This window comes from Cryptomeria japonica, chromosome 2 (assembly GCF_030272615.1).
Source record: "Cryptomeria japonica chromosome 2, Sugi_1.0, whole genome shotgun sequence".
In the NCBI taxonomy this organism is placed as follows: domain Eukaryota; kingdom Viridiplantae; phylum Streptophyta; class Pinopsida; order Cupressales; family Cupressaceae; genus Cryptomeria; species Cryptomeria japonica.
Window position 1 is genome coordinate 63,261,848 of NC_081406.1, and position 8,695 is coordinate 63,270,542.

Genomic DNA, 8,695 nt, shown 5'->3' on the forward strand with positions numbered 1-8,695 from the left:
GGATCATTAATCCGCATTTTACAACTTTCAGGCAATTACGCCACAATTTTCGCATTTAATCGCGAAGACGTAATTTTCAAACCTGTCAAAACACCTTTCTGGAGCTCGCCATCTGACAGGCATGTACTTTGATATACAAGGAGGACATCTACCAAACGGTTTCTCAAGACGAGTCCCGAGCGAAGAGATATTAATTTCCGAAAATGCCCAACTGGCTTTGTCGACACTGCGGACTTGATGAAGTCAATGTCCTGGCAACACATGACGCCTTTCTCAAAAATATCAAACGACCTCCGTAGGCCCTCAAATTCGGAACATAGGTACCTTTAGGTACATATTAAATCTTTGAATTCTCAGTTCGATCACCCAACTGACAGGATGCAAACGGCGCGCTCACCAAAATGGCTACATTAACTGATCTAACACTGGAAGTGCGGATAACTGAATTTGATGGCAAAATGAATCCTTTTGAAAACCGATCAAACGGATTGATAGAGATTTGAAATTTGAAATGTAGCTCATCATTTATACCAACATCAGCCCGGAACAAAAATTATGGCATGACGCTTACTGAGGCAACTTTTACACTTGTGCGAAACAGGGCTCCGACTAGCTGTCGAAACAGGGACTTGCCAAAACATAGAAACTGCAAACGGAATCGGCTTCAAAAACTAAGCAAATGGATTCGTTAGGACTTGAAATTTTGCAAACTAACTCATATTTATGCATAGAATTGAATCCACTTTGAATTTTTTCATGAAAATCAACAGGGAAAAAGATGTAATTGCTCAAAGTAGGCTACTCAATAAAATCTGCATTTGTGCCTAAAATGCACTTCCAGCTCACCCCTCAAAACGAGTACCTCATAAACTTATCCAAATTGAATTCTGAAAGTTGCACATCACTGAATAGGCCAAATGAAAGGTGTGGGGCATGAATCTCGAGCCTTACCCTCTGAAGATCAACTGGCTCCATTTTACCCCCTTGCTAACTAGGCCATTCGGACTGACTTATTTGGGTGCCTTTCTGACAAACTGAGCAAAATTTTGAAATAGGCCTACAAACTTTGACTCAATTTTAAATACTCCCAACAGAGTGGCCTTCCGGTGAAGGGCTATTTGACAGCCTAAGAGTGTAGAGGTTCTCTTTGGAAGAGAGTGATACACAAGGGATTATGGGACGCTTGCTGGATAGTGCTTTGTTTATGCAATGGGGGTCATAAGGGGAGTTGGTTGGCTAGTATGCCTTGGGGGACATAAGGAATTGTTGGGACAAGTTTTGAACTTGTGGATGTGCTTCTTGGTAGTCTTGCGATGGCATTATGTTTCTCCTACTTGCAGATTTCTCCTCTAGTTATTTGGTCCACCTTCACCCCACTTGAAAAGTCAAATAAGTGATGTTGTCTATCCTTGAGTTGGGAGTGTGAATGTTGTGAGTTTTCTTACTTGTATGTGTATTAATTGCATGTATCTGATTTAGCCTTGGTTCTCCTAGCTCGTGGGTGGCTTTTTGTAAGCTTAGGTTGGGAGGTGAGCCTCCATGGTCACAACCTACAACTTTTATTTGCAGGTTTGCTTGGGAAGAGATTGGAAAGGAAGCTTGAAAATATCCTATTTATTAGTGTATTTAGTTGCAGAAAAGAAAAAGAATATATTTGATAAGCCCTCATTTAGTAGAAATGAGAGGCTTGATTTAGTTATTTCTTATTTTTAGTAAAAGAAACTACGGTGTTTTAAATGTAACTACTGGATTGTTTTACCATGTAATAAAGATGTATTTTATTTGAGTAGATCCTTGCAAAGAAAAGAATAATATTTGAGTTATTCTTTATTATTATTTACTTCTTGAAACAAATTAGGAATGAAGTCTATTTTTGTCTTATTTAGCTAATGTAGAAAGAAATGAAATATATTCAAATGTTGTAATGCAGTTATTAGTAAAGAAAGGAAATATTGCTTCTGTCTATAGTTTAAACGAAAAATAAATAAATAGATTTTTAGAGTGAATATTATTATTGCATCACATCTGTTGTTTATGGATTAAATAGATTTTTTAAATAGTTAGTTGCAGCTATTAATAAAAATATCTCTGTCATATTCTTCCTATTCTGTAAATGCATGTGTAGAGAAAAAGTTAGGAAATATTGTAAATCTAGTTATAGTTAACTTAAAGCAAAAAAAAAAAAAGGAAACTATATGTTATTAAAAAAAAACACAAGATAATAAAATAGATTAATATATATATACTTATATAAATATATATATTATTATATATTAATACTTATATAAATATATATTTTTCAAAAAAAAAATTATTAAAAAATTTTTGCATTAAAAAAAAATTGCATTGAAATTTTTTTGGGGGGGGGAAGTTCGGGTTTCGGGGGGAGCTAGCCTCTTGCGGGCCCTGACCATACAGTGGTTTGTAGCCATTGTGGGGGCTATGACCCACACAGGAGGTGATGCCCCTATGCGGGTCGCGACCCTCATAGCGGGTCACGCCCACTATGTGGGCCATGACCCTCATAGTAGGTCGTGCCCACTGTATGGGCCATGGCCCACGTAGCAGGGTGACCCTATGGTGGCGTCGCGACCACCACCTCCATCCCCCCACTCTTTCAAAATACCACCCCTCCTTCAAACCCCCTTGAGTTCTCTTTCAATCTGCCTCCCCTTCCTTCAGCCCTCTGTGAAACCCTTCGGCCCTCTACCAAATGCTTTGGCTCGGCCGCACCTGCACACACCCACAAACAAAATAAAGTAAAATAATGAAGAACAAGCAACCCTAACCCAATTTTGAGTTAGAGTTGGCTTGAATAAAAAATATAAAGAAAAAGAGTTTAGTATAAAAGAATTAATCAACCCTAGTTAGGGTTCAAAATAAAATAATAATATAATTGAAAACGGGGGAAACCCTTTTCAAATTGAAATGGGTAAAACCCATTTGTATTATAGTCAAATAAATAGGAAGGTTATTCCTACAATAATTTTGGGGATATTATCTTTAAATAAAATCCATATTTCTTTTTAGTAGTTATATTTATGTATATATATATATATGTGTGTGTTAAAAAACATATATATATATATAATGATTAAGTTAAATCCCTTTATAAATTTTAATATTGGAATCTATTAAAGGTAAATTGTTAAATTTTAAACTATAGAGGTCAATGTTGGTCAAATATTTAATAGTGGATATTTAAAATATCTAAGGGGAAATAAATTCGACTTTAAAAAGAAATGAATTTTATTAAGCAAATATTATTTTGATTTGGTTAACTTAATTAGTCTAATTTAAAAGTGTATTCGTGTTTGCTCAATTAATTATTTTAATATGAGTTAACGTTATTTTATTTAGTCCTTGAGTATTTAAATACTATTGAGGTAATTAATATCTCTTGATTTATTATTGGAGTATTTTAATTAGGGGAAATTAATTAATTTAGTTGAATTAATTAATTAAGTAGTGACGACCCTCTTGGGGAATAATTAGTCTACCTTAAATGTTGACGCTAAAATGATGGAGTTGATTAAATCAACTTTAAGAAACTATTCTATTTAATCCTAAGTTAACCTTTAGTTAAGACAAAACTTATTTATTCCATTTTAAATGTAGAGAATTTGGTATATTTATGATGTTTAAAAAAATAATTTGTTGTTTCATTTTTGCCCAAAAGCTTGGGCATGACATTTTGGTATCAGAGCAAGGTTTTTGACACTAAGAACCTTTCTCCATTATGTTTGGCTTTTAATATTATTTTCTTTAAGAATTGTTATTTATTTATTTATTTTATTTTATTTGATCATTAAGGATGCTGCCAATTACATGACAAGCTCGTAAGCACAGTAGGGGTCCTAGACGTGCTCACATGGCACACGAGGACATTGTGTGGGATGAGCTGAATCTAGAAGGGGATCAAGAAGCTCCTCCTGAACAACCTATTGATCCCAACAGAGACATTTGGTTGTACTTCAGAATCTGATAGGAATAGTTCAGGATAGACTCCTAGCAGTAGATTGTCAGACAGAGCACCAAAATTCTGGCAGTCATAGATCCACAGCTAGGGAGCAGAGTAGGTATCCACCTCCTAACCGTATAGAGGCCTAGGATGAGCATGAGCCTGAGTCAGTTCATCTACATGAGGCACCTCCAGTAGTGGCACCAGTTATTTTTGAGAGATCACCCCGTGATCTCGAGGATCAGGTCAGGGAGATTTTATGTCTTTAGTCACCATCATTTGCAGGATCTACTAATGGGGTAGAGGCTGAGGCTTGGCTTTTGAGTCTAGAGAGGTGCTTCAGATTGTGTCCCTATGAGAGAAATTTGAAGTCACGGATTACCATTCACCTTTTGAGAGGGATGACTTCCACATGGTGGAGGCAAGAGGAGTACAAGAATGATTTAGCTGTGGACACTGTCACTTGGGACATCTTTACAAAAAGATTCGGGGACAAATACCTATCAGAGCACTATAGGAAGCACATGATCGACAAGTTTCATGACCTCCAATAGAAGGGTCTCTCCGTGTCCTAGTATGAGAGCAATTTATTCGAGCTCTTACCCTACGTTGACTACCTGAAGGACAAGAAGTGAATCGTCAACTGGTTTATCAGAGGATTGAATATCAATATAGTAGGACCAGTTAGGATGGCAGCTCCAGGAATCCTTCAGGTTGCTGTGGAGAAGGCCTTGATATTAGAGGAGATTCAAGGTAGATCGTAGGACATGCGAGATTGACATCAGAACTGAAACCCTTTACCACAGTCTTTTGGGTTTCAGAAACCCCACTAGAAGGGTAACCACAGGCATTCATTGGGGTCCTTTAAACCCACTCCTTTGCAGCAGCCACAATAGAATCAGAGGCAAAGGCCTCCACAAGGTCAGTAGGGTTTTAAGCCCAAGCAGTGGCATTCATAGGGTCCTAGGTGCGATCAACGATCACAAGTTCCATACACACCTCTTATACAGACTCATTAGTCCTCCAGGGGTGGTTTCAGTGGTTCAAGAAAGACAAGAGGACAGGGATACTCTAGGCCACAGGGTGTTTAGTTGTAGACACATGGTGCCTATTTCACTTGTGGGGCCATGGGGCACATGGCAAGAGAGTGTCCACAGGGTTAGATGACAGTCAGTTAGTGGATGGAAGGTTCAAAGCCTACATTTGGGGACATGGGTAAGTCCCATAGATTCTTTGCAGCAGTTGACAACTGCCAGGCAGAGCATCAGGCCACAATCATAGAGACTGTAGGTATGATCAAAGCTATTAGTGTTTCTATCTTGTTTGATTTAGGAGCTACATATTCTTTTATATCTCCATTGGTTGTGGAGCATTGCGGGCTAGTGGCATCTAGGCAAGGTGTTAGTTGGGAAGTGGAGTTGGCTTCAGGAGCTAGAGTGTCTGTTGAGTCAGTGGTTAGGGGCTATCGGCTTTAGTTTGGGAGTACAACCACCTTAGTAGACCTTTGAGTCACACCTCTAGGATCTTGTGGCATTGTTCTTTGCATGGATTGGCTATATGCTCATAGATCCAAGATGGATTGTCGCCAGAAAAAGATCGAGTGTGTGGACGATCAGGGTACCTCCATAGTAATTTTAGGGCTTCAGAGGCCCGTATCACTTTGTATGATTTAGGCTATGTAGCTTAATGTAAAGTGGAAAAATCGTGATTGAACCCTAGTTGCTCTCCCCTCTTCCAACTCCAAGGAGAGAGAAGGGAGGTCGCTAGGGTTGATGGTTTTCACTTGGGAGACTTTACATTCAAAAGAGGGGTTGAAACCCACAAGATCCAATCCCATGCAATGCAAGATTGGATGCTAAATGAGTTTCAAGGGTTATGACAGCAAGGCTACCCTCTTTTGTAAAGAATGTGCATAGAAGAATTAAGCTAGGAATGCATAGAAAGTGAGAAAGATTCGCTTATAAACTGAGATAGGAATACAGTATGAAGCTGCGGACCTGGAATTAGCAGTAAAATGTCGATACGGCGTTGTCCTGCAAATTTGAGCGAAAGTTGCCTGGACGATGGCGCCCGAGCGCCACGGTCCTCCGAAAAATCCGTGAAACGAAGGGGGATCTATTCGTCTCTGCACAAGGATTCCAGATCTTCAATTTCAGCCGCGTACCTGCAATCTACACACAGAAAAGCGAAGACAATTGGGGGGTTAGGGATTAGGGGTTTGCCTTTAGGTCAAACCCCGGTTTTGGAATTAACCAAGAAATGAGCAATGCTGTAAATGTAAATGTCTGTAATGTAAAACAAGTACTAATACCTTGTTGTAAGGATGTTTGTATCCTTATGTGCGAAGGTATAGATGTTGTATGTTGTATGTTGTAGTAGTATGTTGTAAGTGATCTCCTCTTCAATGGTTGAATCCTTGTCTTGAATGCAACACTTAGCCTTGAATGGAGACTTGAAATGATCAATTGCTTGAAGGAATGCTTGAATGCTTGAATGCTTGAGTATAGTTTCCACACTTGTACACATATGACCTTCTTACCTAAATGGGAGAGGAAAATATAGTTTATATACTTGCCAATTAGGGTTAAAAGACTATTTTCCCGACCTTAGGCCGACCAAGAAATATTATTTCCAATTTGCAAACAAAAAGACCTGAAGTCCCATAGGAGACCGGGCCCAAAATAGGGCCAGGGACCAGGGCACTGGGCACCATGGTCCTGGGGGACCAGGGCACTGGGCGCCCTGGTCTTGAAGGACCAGGGCGCTCTGGTCCCACCTCCCGAGACAGCAGGGTGCAAAGGAGGTTTAGGCCAGGGTGCTTGAAAATGCAGTTTTTGGTGTCGTGGACAAGTTTCGGGGTCTCCATTCAGGTTCCGTGTTGCGTCGCCATCGTGAAGACCGAAATGCAGTCGAAATTGCAAGTGTCGCAATTTTAGGACGCTACATTTAGCCCCCACTTTAGCGGGAGTATGTATGCTCATACTTCCGGTAAAGTACAAGGAAACAATATTGAAAGACTTTCACCACGTCAAGGAGGCAAGACACACCAAGCCCCCAGTGGACTAAGGATCTTACGACTTCGATTGACAAAGTAAAAGGGAAGATCATGAGGGAGAACCATGACTATCAGTAGTAAGGTTCCCTCACTATGAGTCATGCAAGAGAAATACCAAAAATTTTCAAGGCAAAGCTGAGTTCTCCAAGAAATTTTCATGTATCCTGAAGGGATAGACAGGGTGTATGCCCCCCTACATTAAAGCGATCGCACACGCCTCAACGGGGGTGATTGTTTTAATGTAGTGATACACATAAGAAATGAGAAAGGAAAGGAGCATGTTATCGCAAGGATTTAGCCCCCAAGTGTGAGATAAACCCAAGGATAATAGACACAAAACACAAAGCACAAGGTGACTTCACTTTCCTCAGGGTCAGTATGCTGTATGATAATTCATGTATATATATCATATGTATGTATGCATAATTGTTCTTCATTCCCCAATCAAGGAAGGTCACCTAGAAGAAGGGAACACATGTGTCTTTTGAGTCAACATGAGAGAGACCAAAAGAGATCTCAATGCTTTGCATCGTCCTCAAGTAGACAACACGAAGGACAACAAATAGAAGAATGAGAATAACGTATAGAAGAAGTAACACAAGAGAGGAGGAGAGAATCTGCTATGCTAATGTAACTAGTCTAGCACGTCATCTACCCCCCGATCTTGCTGATCAATGTTTTGGGAAGGCAGGGAACACGCTAGAGGAGGAACATTCAACACAACAGATGGAGCTATCACAAGATCCAAACAAGGGCTATGTTCATGTTCCAAGCCACGTTGTTCTTGTCTAGGAGCTAGGATAAGTGCTTTAGAAAATTCATTAGTAAATGGTTATCAATATCAACAAGTTCATATTCACTATCAGAAGCAAGAGGAGTAACATTTTCATCATGAATAACATTTTCATCTATAGCATCATCAAGATTTATAAAAATAGGGTCTTTAATTCGCACAGGATCAAGACCATCATGCATCTTATGTTTTGGAGATTTTGGAGAAAATGGAATAATGCTTGTTGAAGGTGTTTTTGGAGATTGCAAAGTTTGAGAAGCAGCTGCTTGAGCTCTAAGATGACGCTTTCGTCGGTGTTCACGTGCAGAATGATTTCGTCTAGTCTTAGTAGGAAGTAAAGAAGATTGAGGAGGAGGAATGTTCTCATCCTTATCACTTGGGTGTTTAGGTTGTGGTCTCTTAGGCTGGATAATAGGAGAAGAAGAAGGTCTCTTCTCTCTATAAAAAGAAGGAGGAGGAACTGCTCCATATAAGGGAGGAATATTTGGGAGACCAAGTCCATCATGATGAGGAGGGATAGGTCTACTTTTAGGAAGTTTATTAGATATAGACATAGTCACATCCATAGGGATGGGTTGGGAATCTTCTTGAGGAAAGACATTAGTTTTATCTTTCAAAGGAAGAACTTCCTTCTCAAGAATGATAGGAATGTCAAGTTTGGGTGTTCTAGGTTCACTTAGAGATAGGATCATATCTGTTTTCCACTTTTGATAAGATTTGAAAAGATGATCACTTCGCGGAGGAAGAGATTGGAATTGTTTAGGCCAAAAGTAATCAATAGGAAAGCTAGAAGTTCTTTCAGCTGGTTTAAAGAGACTATGATTGACAGTAACAACTTCACCATTATGGGGAAATTTCAAACACTTATGAATAGGAGAAGCAATAG